Genomic DNA, 16255 nt, shown 5'->3' with positions numbered 1-16255 from the left:
AAGAGCAGGTGTTCTTAATGTTTTGTATACTCAGTGTACATTAGCCTAACGACTCGATCACACCTACAGCGTCATTGCACAAAATGTTATGCAGCATCATCTGGATATGTTTGCAACAAAAGTTCACCTTCTGCTACCATTTCTGTCAAGCCATTTACACATGCAGAAAGCACTGCAACTGCTACTGCAAGATGATGCTGTAAGGCAAACGTAGCGTTCCATTAGAAATTAATGGACTTCTGGTGTACCAAAACGTAATGGTGCTGTCGGTGTAATCAAGGTGTTAGGCAAATGTAATAGGCCTATTGTCAACCAATCATATCAAATCCTTTCGGAAGAGGACAGTTAGGCTTAATATGATTTTGATTTTGGTGAAGACCTACAAAAGTAAGTAAATTGCTGTATTAGACTAAAATATATAAGGTAATTTCATCAAACTTGTGAGGCTCTCCTTGCTTGTTCAATATATTTGCTGTTACTACGCTCAATCACATTTTAAAAGTCTGCCTTAACAGTTTTACATTCCCTGAGACCAACCAGAAATGTTTCCTTGGTCAAATATTCCCAGATTTTTATAAAACAGGCACATATGTGGTCTCTCGTTTCTGCATCACCAAGGTAATAGAGGTGGCAAGGGGTGCTTCAATTGCATGTTCAGTTCAGCGGACAACACTATATACAGTGAACTTCAAAATGAATGGCTCTCCTGACTGGCAATGCACAAATAATACTTTCAAAAATATAAACAATATAATTATAGAGAAAAACGCAAAATACTAACGTGAGAAATACCGTACATTATTAATGTTTCAATGGAACCCACCAAAATAATTTGATTGAATTAAAAATCAATGTCCTCCAAATCAAGGTTTCACAGTTAATGGCACTCTTAAAGATTATTGTAAATAACATCTACCAAAATTAACCCAGGAATTAAATTCCACTTATTTAAGTTTATATAAGTCTTAAGGAACTGTATTGAGCCATTACATCACTTCCTGTTTCACAAGGGTATAAAAATGAGGTAACACGCATGCAATATCCCTTTTGTCATCCAACACCATGAAGAAAACAAAAGAACTGGCAGTTCAAAAGAGACAGATGGTTGTAGACCTTCATAAATCTGGTAATGGCTACAAGAAGATCCACAAACGATTGAATATACCACTGAGCACTGTCAGGGCAATTATTTTTTTAAATCAAAAGATATGGAACAGTTGAAAACCTCACGGGGAGAGGACACAAATACATTTTGCCCCCCAGGATAGGGAGGAGGATGGTGAGAGAAGCAACACAATCCCCAATAATCACTGTGAATGAATGGCAGGCCTTGGTGGCGTCTGGGGTCACCAGGTTTCAAAAGGCACCATCAGATGACACCTCCACAACCACAGGCTCTTTGGAAGGGTTGCTAGGAGAAAGCCATTTCTGACCCCAAGACACAGACTCAAGCGCTTGGAGTTTGCCAAACAATTTAAATTATGACTGGAAGAAGGTGCTCTGGTCAGTTGAGACCAAAATGGAATGTTTTGGTCAGATACAGCATCGGCATGTTTGGTGTCAAAACATAGATGCATACAAGGAGAGGCACCTCATACCCACAGTGAAATATGGTGGTAGGTCAGTGATGTTTTGGGTCTGTTTTAATTCCAGAGGTCCAGGGGCACCGGTTAAGATTGATGGCATCATGAATTCCACCAAGTATCAGGCAATTTTGTCTGACAATCTGGTTGCCTCTGCCAGACGGCTGGGACTTGGCCCTAGGTGGACTTTCCAACAAGACAATGACCCAAAACATACCTCAAGATCCACACTGAAATGGTTCCGTGAAAACAAAAGCAATGTTCTGCCATGACCATCTCAGTTGCTGGACCTCAATCCAATGGAAAACCTGTGGGCTGAGTGGAAGAGGACAGTTGATAAGCGCAAACTCAAGAATGTGAAGGATCTTGAAAGGATCTCCATAGAGGAATGGTCCAAAATCCCTCCAAATGTGTTCCTTAACCTTGTTAAACATTACAGGATAAGACTCCGTGCTGTTATCCTTGCCAGAGGTGGTGGCACTCAGTACTAAATGAGGAGTGCCAATAATTATGAAACCTTGATTTTGGTCAAATGTATTTTGTATTAAATAATTGTATGATTTTGGTTGGTTCCATTGAAACATTAAATAAGTACAGTATTTCTAACGTTGGTATTTTGAGTTTCTCTCTATAATTATATTGTTTATATTTTTTTAAGTGTTGTTTGTGCATTGCTAGTCAGTGGTGTCAGTAATTTTGGAGCCCACTGTATATACAAAAGTATGTGGACACCCCTTCAAATTAGTGTATTCAGCTATTTCAGCCACACCCATTGGTGACATTTGTATAAAATCAAGCACACAGCCATGGAATCTCCATAGCCTAACCTTGGCAGTAGAATGGCTTTACTAAAGAGATCAGTGACTTTCAACGTGGCACCATCATAGGATGCCACCTTTCGAACAAGTTAGTTCGTCAAATTGCCGCCCTTCACGCGCTTCCCCGGTCAACTGTTAGTCCTCTTATTGTAAAGTGGAAACATCTAGGAGCAACAACGGCTCAGCCGCGTGGTGGTAGGCCACACAAGCTCACCCCCATTGGACTCTGGAGCTGTGGAAACGCATTCTCTAGAGTGATGAATCACGCTTCATCATCTGGCAGTCTGACAGACAAATCTGGGTTTGGCGGATGTCAGGAGGAGGCTACCTGTCCCAGTGCATAGTGCCAACTGTAAAGTTTGGTGGAGGAGGAATAATGGTCTGGGGCTATTTTTCATGGTTCATGCTAGGCCCCTTAGTTCCAGTGAATCTTAACGGTACAGCATACAATTACATTCCAGACGATTCTGTGTTTCCAAATTAGTGACAACAGTTTGGGGAAGGCACTTTCCTGTTTCAGCATGACAACGCCCCTGTGCACAAAGCAAGGTCCATACAGAAATAGTTTGTGGAGATCTGTGTGAAAGAACTTGACTGGCTGGCACAAAGCCTTGACCTCAACCCCATCGAACATCATTGTGATGAATTGGAACGCTGACTGCGAGCCAGGCCTAATCGCCCAACATCAGTGCTCGACCTCTCTAATGCTCTTGTGGCTAAATGGAAGCAAGTCCCTGCAGCAATGTTTTATTTAGTAGAAAGCCTTCCCAGAAGAGTGGAGGCTGTAATAGCAGCAAAGGGGGGACCAACTCCATATTAATGCCCATAATTTTGGAATGAGATGTTCAACGAGCAGGTGCCCACAAAATGTACAAAATCTGACCACAAGGCCTGATACCATGAAACATTTTTGCAGCAGAGGGAAATTGCTATATTTAGTCAATAAACCCTTTTTTCCATAAAGGTTCGAGTAATCTCAATTTAACTTCTAACGACCTAAAAAGCAAAATAGGTTTTCCATCAAAATAATAGTAATTGCTTGCTAATGTGATTAATAAAGGAATTTGAATATGTCGCAAGAGAAAATATATTAAACTTTAAAAACGAATGTTACATTTTCTGGCAAATGTGTAATTATTATGCACCAGATGTTAAGACTACAAACCGTTATAAATTGCATATCTGTAAGATTGACTTTCAATGTCAATAAGAATAGGTTTTCAGAACACCCGGGACTCAACCCCAGGGCTGACTGGGAGAAGGGTGATTTCATCCCTGCACGGCCGAAATGAAGCGCCCCGCACGCTAGCAGTGAACATTTTGCAGAAACATAACTCTATGTTGCATATCTCACTTCTTTTTTCCATGTTCTATGCTATCCTGACGCCAAATAATCAACACTTCTTAATATTAATTCAATGGACTGTGGTCAGTAAACCCATTGAATATTGTGTTAGTTAATTGCGTAGCGACTGTTAATATTTATAAGAATCTATTAGCACGTACAAATAACAAGTGCATAACTATATCGTGATTGGCAACAACAACAAAAAGCCTCATGTTGATGTTGGTCACATTACTGCCATGTGGTCGGAGGCGCGGTATGTATGGTGCAAATTGCGGAGCCTCCAGAGGCACTCAGAGGTCAATTTGAGCTCAGTACCGCATCGCTGTGAGACTCAAAGTTTATAACAATGCGGAGGGCTCCGTAAAGCACCGCATTGACATGATTGGTTGACGGTAAGTGAGGGCGGGAGGTCTTCTATAAACACAAACGCACTTCCTTGACAACTTCCTTCAAAATGCTGCACGGCCAATGCAAGATGCCTGATTGACAATGTGGCGCGGATAACTAATGTGAGTTTGTGCGGCGCGCACTGTGCAGTTCCAACATAATCCAAAAGGTGGCAGCCTAGACCACAAATTCATGTTTTGCATGAAATAATGTTGTAGTTGCAGTATAGCAGGATTGGGATTTTAGACGGCCATCCTTTGGATTAGGTTGGAACTGTGTAAAGCTATTTTCCTGTTGAGGGTAGCATTAAGCTATATCGCCTATTTGTCAGCTGTGCAAACCTGTCTATGACTTCACTCTTTCTCAAGTGTGATAGTATATCTTTGTCAATTGTCACGATGCATTTTATCTTAGGTCATTAGGCTCCTAAACCAGGTACTGTATATAGATGTCTTAATGCATTGACAAATCTCTCACAGCTGCAGTTGCTCACTGGGATGGATGGTCAGCGCAACCTGTATGACGGCCTTCAGTGATGGGAACCTATCAGGGTCAGTTTAAACACACAGGACTTGTCAGAAGTGGCATTTTATTTTATTTGAAAGGTAATGTTTAGCAACAACTACTTCCTTTGGCTTGAGAGGAATATGATACATGTTTGTCTTGTGTGGGCTTCCCCCCCTCGCTCTATATTCTCCTGTCTGCTCCTCTCTCTGTCCTGTTTGCTCCTCTCTCTGTCCTGTGCTCTCCTCTCTCTGTCCTGTTCGCTCCTGTCTCTGTCCTGTGCTCTCCTCTCTCTGTCCTGTGCTCTCCTCTCTCTGTCCTGTGCTCTCCTCTCTCTGTCCTGTCTGCTCCTCCCTCTGTCCTGTGCTCTCCTCTCTCTGTCCTGTGCTCTCCTCTCTCTGTCCTGTGTTCTCCTCTCTCTGTCCTGTGCTCTCCTCTCTCTGTCCTGTGCTCTCCTCTCTGTCTTGTGCTCTCCTCTCTCTGTCTTGTGCTCTCCTCTCTCTGTCCTGTGCTCTCCTCTCTCTGTCCTGTCTGCTCCTCTCTCTGTCCTGTCTGCTCCTCTCTCTCTCTTGTGCTCTCCTCTCTCTGTCCTGTGCTCTCCCCTCTCTGTCCTGTCTGCTCCTCTCTCTGTCCTGTGCTCTCCTCTCTCTGTCCTGTCTGCTCCTCTCTCTGTCTTGTGCTCTCCTCTCTCTGTTCTGTTCTCTCTGCCTGATTAACATTCAACTGTCTTAACCTATCACTAACCACAATACCTGTGTTCTCTCTCTCTCTCTCTCTCTCTCTCTCTCTCTTTCACTCTCTCTCGCGCTCTCTCGCACTCTCTCACTCTCTCTTGCGCTCTCTCTCTCTCGCACCCTCTCTTTTTCTCTCTATGTTCTCCTGTACGCTTATCTATGTCTCTTTACGATAGCAAATTTCAATTTACAAAAAAAAAAATGACGTTTTCGTCTTTTGAGCTTCTAGTCATGAAATCTATGCAGCCTACTCAATCACTTTTTATAGCTACTGTTTACAGGCCTCCTGGGTCATATACAGCGTTCCTCACTGAGTTCCCTGAATTCCTATCGGACCTTGTAGTCATAGCAGATAATATTCTAATCTTTGGTGACTTTAATATTCACATGGAAAAGTCCACAGACCCACTCCAAAAGGCTTTCGGAGCCATCATCGACTCAGTGGGTTTTGTCCAACATGTCTCTGGACCCACTCACTGTCACAGTCATACGCTGGACCTAGTTTTGTCCCATGGAATAAATGTTGTGGATCTTAATGTTTTTCCTCATAATCCAGGACTATCGGACCACCATTTTATTACGTTTGCAATTGCAACAAATAATCTGCTCAGACCCCAACCAAGGAACATCAAAAGTCGTGCTATAAATTCACAGACAACACAAAGATTCCTTGATGTCCTTCCAGATTCCCTCTGTCTACCCAATGACACCAGAGGACAAAAATCAGTTAACCACCTAACTGAGGAACTCAATTTAACCTTGCGCAATACCCTAGATGCAGTTGCACCCCTAAAAACTAAAAACATTTCTCATAAGAAACTAGCTCCCTGGTACACAGAAAATACCCGAGCTCTGAAGCAAGCTTCCAGAAAATTGGAACGGAAATGGCGCCACACCAAACTGGAAGTCTTCCGTCTAGCTTGGAAAGACAGTACCGTGCAGTACCGAAGAGCCCTTACTGCTGCTCGATCATCCTATTTTTCTAACTTAATTGAGGACAATAAGAACAATCCAAAATTCCTTTTTGATACGGTCGCAAAGCTAACTAAAAAGCAGCATTCCCCAAGAGAGGATGACTTTCACTTTAGCAGTGATAAATTCATGAACTTCTTTGAGGAAAAAATTATGATTATTAGAAAGCAAATTACAGACTCCTCTTTAAATCTGCGTATTCCTTCAAAGCTCAGTTGTCCTGAGTCTGCACAACTCTGCGTGGACCTAGGATCAAGAGAGACGCTCAAGTGTTTTAGTACTATATCTCTTGACACAATGATGAAAATAATCATGGCCTCTAAACCTTCAAGCTGCTTACTGGACCCTATTCCAACTAAACTACTGAAAGAGCTGCTTCCTGTGCTTGGCCCTCCTATGTTGAACATAATAAACGGCTCTCTATCCACCGGATGTGTACCAAACTCACTAAAAGTGGCAGTAATAAAGCCTCTCTTGAAAAAGCCAAACCTTGACCCAGAAAATATAAAAAACTATCGGCCTATATCGAATCTTCCATTCCTCTCAAAAATCTTAGAAAAGGCTGTTGCTCAGCAACTCACTGCCTTCCTGAAGACAAACAATGTATATGAAATGCTTCAGTCTGGTTTTAGACCCCATCATAGCACTGAGACGGCACTTGTGAAGGTGGTAAATGACATTTTAATGGCATCGGACCGAGGCTCTGCATCTGTCCTCGTGCTCCTAGACCTTAGTGCTGCTTTTGATACCATCGATCACCACATTCTTTTGGAGAGATTGGAAACCCAAATTGGTCTACACGGACAAGTTCTGGCCTGGTTTAGATCTTATCTGTCGGAAAGATATCAGTTTGTCTCTGTGGATGGTTTGTCCTCTGACAAATCAACTGTAAATTTCGGTGTTCCTCAAGGTTCCGTTTTAGGACCGCTGTTGTTTTCACTATATATTTTACCTCTTGGGGATGTTATTCGAAAACATAATGTTAACTTTCACTGCTATGCGGATGATACACAGCTGTACATTTCAATGAAACATGGTGAAGCCCCAAAATTGCCCTCGCTAGAAGCATGTGTTTCAGACATAAGGAAGTGGATGGCAGCAAACTTTCTACTTTTAAACTCGGATAAAACAGAGATGCTTGTTCTAGGTCCCAAGAAACAAAGAGATCTTCTGTTGAATCTGACAATTAATCTTAATGGTTGTACAGTCATCTCAAATAAAACTGTGAAGGACCTCGGCGTTACTCTGGACCCTGATCTCTCTTTTGAAGAACATATCAAGACCATTTCAAGGACAGCTTTTTTCCATCTACGTAACATTGCAAAAATCAGAAACTTTCTGTCCAAAAATGATGCAGAAAAATTAATCCATGCTTTTGTCACTTCTAGGTTAGACTACTGCAATGCTCTACTTTCCGGCTACCCGGATAAAGCACTAAATAAACTTCAGTTAGTGCTAAATACGGCTGCTAGAATCCTGACTAGAACCAAAAATTTGATCATATTACTCCAGTGCTAGCCTCCCTACACTGGCTTCCTGTCAAAGCAAGGGCTGATTTCAAGGTTTTACTGCTAACCTACAAAGCATTGCATGGGCTTGCTCCTACCTATCTCTCTGATTTGGTCCTGCCGTACATACCTACACGTACGCTACGGTCACAAGACGCAGGCCTCCTAATTGTCCCTAGAATTTCTAAGCAAACAGCTGGAGGCAGGGCTTTCTCCTATAGAGCTCCATTTTTATGGAACGGTCTGCCTACCCATGTCAGAGACGCAAACTCGGTCTCAACCTTTAAGTCTTTACTGAAGACTCATCTCTTCAGTGGGTCATATGATTGAGTGTAGTCTGGCCCAGGAGTGGGAAGGTAAACGGAAAGGCTCTGGAGCAACGAACCACCCTTGCTGTCTCTGCCTGGCCGGTTCCCCTCTTTCCACTGGGATTCTCTGCCTCTAACCCTATTACAGGGGCTGAGTCACTGGCTTGCTGGGGCTCTCTCATGCCGTCCCTGGAGGGGGTGCGTCACCTGAGTGGGTTGATTCACTGATGTGGTCATCCTGTCTGGGTTGGCGCCCCCTTGGGTTGTGCCGTGGCGGAGATCTTTGCGGGCTATACTCAGCTTTGTCTCAGGATGGTAAGTTGGTGGTTGAAGATATCCCTCCAGTGGTGTGGGGGCTGTGCTTTGGCAAAGTGGGTGGGGTTATATCCTTCCTGTTTGGCCCTGTCCGGGGGTGTCCTCGGGTGGGGCCACAGTGTCTCCTGACCCCTCCTGTCTCAGCCTCCAGTATTTATGCTGCAGTAGTTTATGTGTCGGGGGGCTGGGGTCAGTTTGTTATATCTGGAGTACTTCTCCTGTCCAATTCGGTGTCCTGTGTGAATCTAAGTGTGCGTTCTCTAATTCTCTCCTTCTCTCTCTCGGAGGACCTGAGCCCTAGGACCATGCCCCAGGACTACCTGACATGATGACTCCTTGCTGTCCCCAGTCCACCTGGCCGTGCTGCTGCTCCAGTTTCAACTGACCTGAGCCCTAGGACCATGCCCCAGGACTACTTGACATGATGACTCCTTGCTGTCCCCAGTCCACCTGGCCGTGCTGCTGCTCCAGTTTCAACTGTTCTGCCTTATTATTATTCGACCATGCTGGTCATTTATGAACATTTGAACATCTTGGCCATGTTCTGTTATAATCTCTACCCGGCACAGCCAGAAGAGGACTGGCCACCCCACATAGCCTGGTTCCTCTCTAGGTTTCTTCCTAGGTTTTGGCTTTTCTAGGGAGTTTTTCCTAGCCACCGTGCTTCTACACCTGCATTGCTTGCTGTTTGGGGTTTTAGGCTGGGTTTCTGTACAGCACTTTGAGATATCAGCTGATGTACGAAGGGCTATATAAATAAATTTGATTTGATTTGATTTGATTTAGACAGGTTGGTTGTTTAGCAACAAAAATGACACATGCGCAACCATGGGGCAAAACAGACGAGGTTGGTTTACATCGTTACAGTTGTTGGTTAGCTAGCTAGTGAATTTGAGCCATATTAGCATTGACGTGAAATGAGTTAAAACACCTCAAAACAAGACATGGTATTAATAACAAGATGAAACAAGCTGAAATGAGCCACTTGTGATTCCCCACATAGCAGTTTCTTGTCATTCTTGCTAGCAAGAATGAGTTATGGGTTAGAGTTTAGGGTTAGAGTTTGGGGTGTTTGGGGTGTTTGGGGTGGTGTGTGTGTGTGTGTGTGTGTGTGTGTGTGTGTGTGTGTGTGTGTGTGTGTGTGTGTGTGTGTGTGTGTGTGTGTGTGTGTGTGTGTCAGGCCTAGTGTCAGATTGCCTGTTTTCTTGGTTTTGGATCACTGTGGTCTATGTGGAAGGTAGGGTTGGGCAGTAGCCAGATTTTCATACCATCATCCCGTTTCTGGGGACTGGGGTCTATGGTATTACCAGAAGTGCACACAAGGGCCACTTCTGGTAATGCACAAAACAATTTAGGCAACAGGGATCTTGATCCAGGAGGGGATTGAATGTCTCTGCTGTAACCAAGAAGATTGATCTGGACATCAAGCCACTTAGCTAGCAAGTTAGCAAACCAAATGCTGGAGCCCTTAGCTGGATATAATTTATTTGACACATCTTACATTTCTTATAGATATACTTAACTTAGTTATAAGCAGAAACTGGGCCTCTTATCCTCCTCTTTCACTCCCCTTTCTCCTGACATCTAGATACTCAAGTTTCACTCCCCTTTCTTATATCAACTTTGTTAACGTACAGGGTTCTTTCTACTCCTAGTTTCAATCTGTAGAGTAAGTCAAGTCACTGGATGTAAGTATATTGAAAAGGCACCTTCAGGACTTAATGCCATTTCCGATAACCACAGAACACACATTTCAATAGAAGGGAGTGCACAGAAAGGATTTTTTGAACACACTGTTCAACCAGTATGATGAGTCAACTCTACAACTTCAGGGGCACCTGAAGTCAGTCAGTGTGGTTTTGTAAATACATGTGTGTTTTATTCTTCTAGCCTAATGTTATGTAGCTGTATTAACTTAGCACTTATAGTGGGCACTCAGTGACATGCTGTACACACACATTGACGTGACTGCCTCCCTCAACCTCCTGTACTCCCCTCCTCTCTCCTGTCGGATGTGTGTCCTCTTCATGTAGTCTGATAGAGGTCTCACTCCCACGGAGTGGCTCTGTGGGTCCCGGGCAGTGATGCCTGGGCCTGCCGCTGGCGTGATGGACTACGCCATCACATCCTACAGCCAGACAGATAAGAAGCCTGTCATCGGGTTCGACATTGGGGGCTGAGGAGGAGATCAGCCACAATAGAGAGGAAGGAAACAGAAACAATTACAATTAGAGGAGCAGGGGGGAGGGAGCCAAATGTGGTCGATATAGCTTGGGGACAGGGAAAGGGGTTAAGGGGTTGTTGACACGGAGAGAGAATTGTGAAGTAAAGGGGTCAAAAGGATCATAGGAGGCTACACACATCATAGCAGGAAGCATGCCCTTGATGACAAAAATACAAAGCATTTCACTAATACTGGGCTGATGGAGGAACTTGTGCTCTTTTAAACTCTTCGTGCCCCTAACAGATATGCTGTGCCCCATCTAGGCACCTCTACAGATGTGAGTTGCTATGCGGGGCAGTATGAGCACGTGTTTGAGGCCACCACGCACCCTGCAGGCCCCTCAGCTGGACATCAACACAGTAGCGGCAGGCGGCAACTCTTCCTCAGGTCAGTCAGGACATCTGGGTCACACAGAGTATGGTTCAAACACTGCATAAATATGGACTTTCAACATATCTGTACAGTACCAGTCAAAATATAAGGGTTTTCTCTATTTTTACTATTTTGTACATTGTAGAATAATAGTGAAGACATCATAATGATGGAAAAATACATATGGAATCATGTAGTAACCAAAAAAGTGTTAAATAAATCAAAATACATTTTAGATTCTAGGTTCTTCAAAGTAACCACCCTTTGCCTTGATGACGTCTTTGCACACTTTTGGCATTCTCTCAACCAGCTTCACCTGGAATGCTTTCCAACATTCTTGAAGGAGTTCCCACATATGCTAAGCATTTGTTGGCTGCTTTTCCTTCACTCTGCGGTCCAACTCATCCCAAACCATCTCAATTGGGTTGAGGTTGGGTGATTGTGGAGGCCAGGTCATCTGATGCCGAAATCCATCACTCTCCTTCTTGGTCAAATAGCCCTTACACAGCCTGCAGGTGTGTTGGGTCATTGTCCTGTTGAAAACCAGTTATAGTCCCACTAAGCGCAGACCAGATGGGATGGCGATCGCTGCAGAATGCTGCGGTAGCCATGCTGGTTAAGTGGGCCTTGAATCCTAAATAAATCACTGACAGTGTCACCAGCAAAGCACCATCACACCTCCTCCTTCATGTTGTATAGTGGGAACCACACATGCAGAGATCATCCGTTCACCTACACTGCTTCTCACAAAGACACGGCGGGTTGGAACCAAAAATCTCCAATTTGTACTCATCAGACCAAGGACAGATTTCCAAATCAAATTTATTTATATAGCCCTTCGTACATCAGCTGATATCTCAAAGTGCTGTACAGAAACCCAGCCTAAAACCCCAAACAGCAAGCAATGCAGGTGTAGAAGCACGGTGGCTAGGTAAAACTCCCTAGAAAGGACAAAACCTAGGAAGAAACCTAGAGAGGAACCAGGCTATGTGGGGTGGCCAGTCCTCTTCTGGCTGTGCCGGGTGGAGGTTATAACAGAACATGGCCAAGATGTTCAAATGTTCCTAAATGACCAGCATTGTCAAATAATAATTACATTACATTACATTTAAGTCATTTAGCAGATGCTCTTATCCAGAGCGACTTACAAATTGGGAACGTGATAACCTTCTGAAGTATTTAATTAAAGAATCCGCTGAAAGAACATCTTGGGATGCAACTTTCTACAACTGAATGTTAATAGAAGAGCAGCAGCCTTCTTGTCGTCAATGTTGAAACAAAACCCAAGTAGTTGTAGCACCACTCAGAGGATGTTTAATTACATTAATAAGTTGCATGGAACGAAAACAATATGCTATGGTTCCCTTTAAGTATTGTTTAAACATGGAAGTTTTATTAGTGTTCTGTAAGGGATATATCAGGGTTCCCCAACTGGGGGCACAGGCCTGATTTTGTCCCCCCAGCTGAATCTAGTTGATGATCACTGGTATACATAGTCAAAACATGTGTATAACATACAAACCTGGATTGCCACCATCTCCACCACCCTCCCCATCCATGGTTGAGCCTAAATAGGCAAAAATCTCACATAAGACATTTTCAAATGTAAAAGTGTTCAACATCAAGGCAAGGAAATGAATTAGTAACAAATGAAAACATGGAACCTTTGGAGAAAACTTCTTCATCTCGTCCACGATAACCTGGAATGATAATCACAGTAGTTGTCGAGGGTGCAGCAAGTCAGCACCTCAGGAGTAAATGTCAGTAGGCTTTTCATAGCCGATCATTAAGAGTATCTCTACCACTCCTGCTGTCTCTAGAGAGTTGAAAACAGCAGGTCTGGGACAGGTAGCACGTCTGGTGAACTGGTCAAGATTCCATAGCCGCAGGCAGAACAGTTGAAACTGGAGCAGCAGCACGGCCAGGTGGACTGGGGACCGCAAGGAGTCATCATGCCAGGTAGTCCTGAGGCATGGTCCTAGGGCTCAGGTCTAATGGAGAGAGAGAAAGAAAGAGAGAAAGAGAGAATTAGAGAAAGCATACTTAAATTCACACAGGACACAGGATAAGACAGGAGAAGTACTCCAGATATAACAAACTGACCCCAGCCCCCCGAAACATAAACTACTGCAGCATAAATACTGGAGGCTGAGACAGGAGGGGTCAGGAGACACTGTGGCCCCATCCGATGATACCCCCGGACAGGGCCAAACAGGACGGATATAACCCCACCCACTTTGCCAAAGCACAGCCCCCACACCACGAGAGAGATATCTTCATCCACCAACTTACCATCCTGAGACAAGGCTGAGTATAGCCCACAAAGATCTCCGCCGTGGCACAACAAGGGGGGGCGCCAACCCAGACAGGAAGATCACGTCAGTGACTCAACCCACTCAAGTGACGCACCCCTCCTAGGGACGGCATGAAAACGCACCAGTATGCCAGTGACTCAGCCCCTGTAATAGGGTTAGAGGCAGAGAATCACAGTGGAGAGAGGGGAACTGGCCAGGCAGAGAGAGCAAGGGCGGTTTGTTGCTCCAGAGCCTTTCCGTTCACCTTCAGACTACACTCAATCATATGATCCACTGAAGAGATGAGTCTTCAGTAAAGACTTAAAGGTTGAGACCGAGTCTGCGTCTTTCACATGGGTAGGCAGACCATTCCATAAAAATGGAGCTCTATAGGAGAATGCCCTGCCTTCAGCTGTTTGCTTAGAAATTCTAGGGACAATTAGGAGGCCTGCGTCTTGTGACCGTAGCGTACGTGTAGGTATGTACGGCAGGACCAAATCAGAAAGATAGGTAGGAGCAAGCCCATGTTATGCTTTGTAGGTTAGCAGTTAAACCTTGAAATCAGCCCTTGCCTTAACAGGAAGCCAGTCTAGGGAGGCACTGGAGTCATATCATCAAATGTTTTGGTTCTAGTCAGGGTTCTATCAGCCGTGTTTAGCACTAACTGAAGTTTATTTAGTGCTTTATCCGGGTAACCGGAAAGTAGAGCATTGCAGTAGTCTAACCTAGAAGTAACAAAAGCATGGATACATTTTTCTGCATCATTTTTGGATAGAAAGTTTCTGATTTTTGCAATGTTACGTAGATGGAAAAAAGCTGTCCTGATATGTCTTGATATGTTCGTCAAAAGAGAGATCAGGGTCCAGAGTATCGCCGAGGTCCTTCACAGTTTTATTTGAAACGACTGTACAACCATCAAGATTAATTGTCAGATTCAGCAGAAGATCTCTTTGTTTCTTGGGTCTTAGAACAAGTGTCTCTGTTTTGCCCGAGTTTAAAAGTAGAAAGTTTGCAGCCATCCACTTCCTTATGTCTGAAACACAGGCTTCTAGCGAAGGCAATTTTGGGGCTTCACCGTGTTTCATTGAAATATACAGCTGTGTGTCATCCGCATAGCAGTGAAAGTTAACATTATGTTTTCGAATGACATCCCCAAGAGGTAAAATATATAGTGAAAACAATAGTGGTCCTAAAATGGAACCTTGAGGAACACCAACATTTACAGTTGATTTGTTAGAGGACAAACCATTCACAGATACAAACTGATATCTTTCCGACAGATAAGATCTAAACCAGGCCAGAACTTGTCTGTGTAGACCAATTTGGGTTTCCAATCTCTCCAGAAGAATGTGGTGATCGACGGTATCAAAGCAGCACTAAGGTCTAGGAGCACGAGGACAGATGCAGAGCCTCGGTCTGATGCAGTCTCAGTGCTATGATGGGGTCTAAAACCAGACTGAAGCATTTTGTATACATTGTTTGTCTTCAGGAAGGCAGTGAGTTGCTGCGCAACACAGATGTGTCTGTCACTTGATGATGGACTGTTGTTTCTCTTTGGTTATTTGAGCTGTTATTGCCGTAATATGCACTTGGTCTTTTACCAGATAGGGCTATCTTCTGTATAGGCAAGTCAGTTAAGAATGACAGCCTACCCCGGCCAATCCCAGATGACACTGGGCCAATTGTGCACCGCCCAATCACAGCCGCATGTAATACAGCCTGGATTCAAACCAGGGACTGTAGTGACGCCTCTGGCACTGAGATGCAGTGCCTTAGACCGCTGCGCAACAGCTTTTTCCCAAAAATTTGAGAGGAATGGAAGATTCGATATAGGCCGATATTTTTGGGGTCAAGGTTTGGCTTTTTCAAGATAGGCTTTATTTCTGCCACTTTTAGTGAGTTTGGTACACATCCAGTGGATAGAGAGACATTTATAATGTTCAACATAGGAGGGCCAAGCACAGGAAGCAGCTCTTTCAGTAGTTTAGTTGAAATAGGATCCAGTATGCAGCTTGAAGGTTTAGAGGCCATTATTATTTTCATTATTGTGTCAAGAGATATAGTACTAAAACACTTGAGTCTCTCTCTTGATCCTAGGTCCTGGCAGAGTTGTGCAGACTCAGGACAACTGAGCTTTGGAGGAATGCGTAGATTTAAAGAGGAGTCCGCAATTTGCTTTCTAATGATCATGATCTTTTCCTCAAAGATGTTCATGAATTTATTACTGCTGAAGTGAAAGCCATCCTCACTTGGGGAATGCTGCTTTTTAGTTAGCTTTGCGACAGTATCAAAAATACATTTCGAATTGTTCTTATTTTCCTCAATTAAGTTGGAAAAATAGGATGATCGAGCAGCAGTGAGGGCTCTTCGATACTACTACACGGTACGGTCTTTCCAAGCTAGTCGGAAGACTTCCAGTTTGGTGTGGCGCCATTTCCGTTCCAATTTTCTGGAAGCTTGCTTCAGAGCTCGGGTATTTTCTGTATACCAGGGAGCTAGCTTCTTATGACAAATGTTTTTAGGTCTAATATCCATTGCTTGTGTTTCTTGGCCCAAGCAAGTCTCTTCTTCTTATTGGTGTCCTTAAGTAGTGGTTTCTTTGCAGTAATTCAACCATGAAGGCCTGATTCATGCAGTCTCCTCTGAACAGTTGATTTTGAGATGTGTCTGTCACTTGATGATGGACTGTTGTTTCTCTTTGGTTATTTGAGCTGTTCTTGCCGTAATATGCACTTGGTCTTTTACCAGATAGGGCTATCTTCTGTATAGGCAAGTCAGTTAAGAATGACATCCTACCCTGGCCAATCCCAGATGACACTGGGCCAATTGTGCACCGCCCAATCACAGCCGCATGTAATACAGCCTGGATTCAAACCAGAGACTGTACT

This window comes from Oncorhynchus masou, chromosome 28 (genome assembly GCF_036934945.1).
Source record: "Oncorhynchus masou masou isolate Uvic2021 chromosome 28, UVic_Omas_1.1, whole genome shotgun sequence".
NCBI classification, from domain to species: Eukaryota; Metazoa; Chordata; class Actinopteri; order Salmoniformes; family Salmonidae; genus Oncorhynchus; species Oncorhynchus masou.
This window is presented reverse-complemented; position numbering follows the sequence as displayed.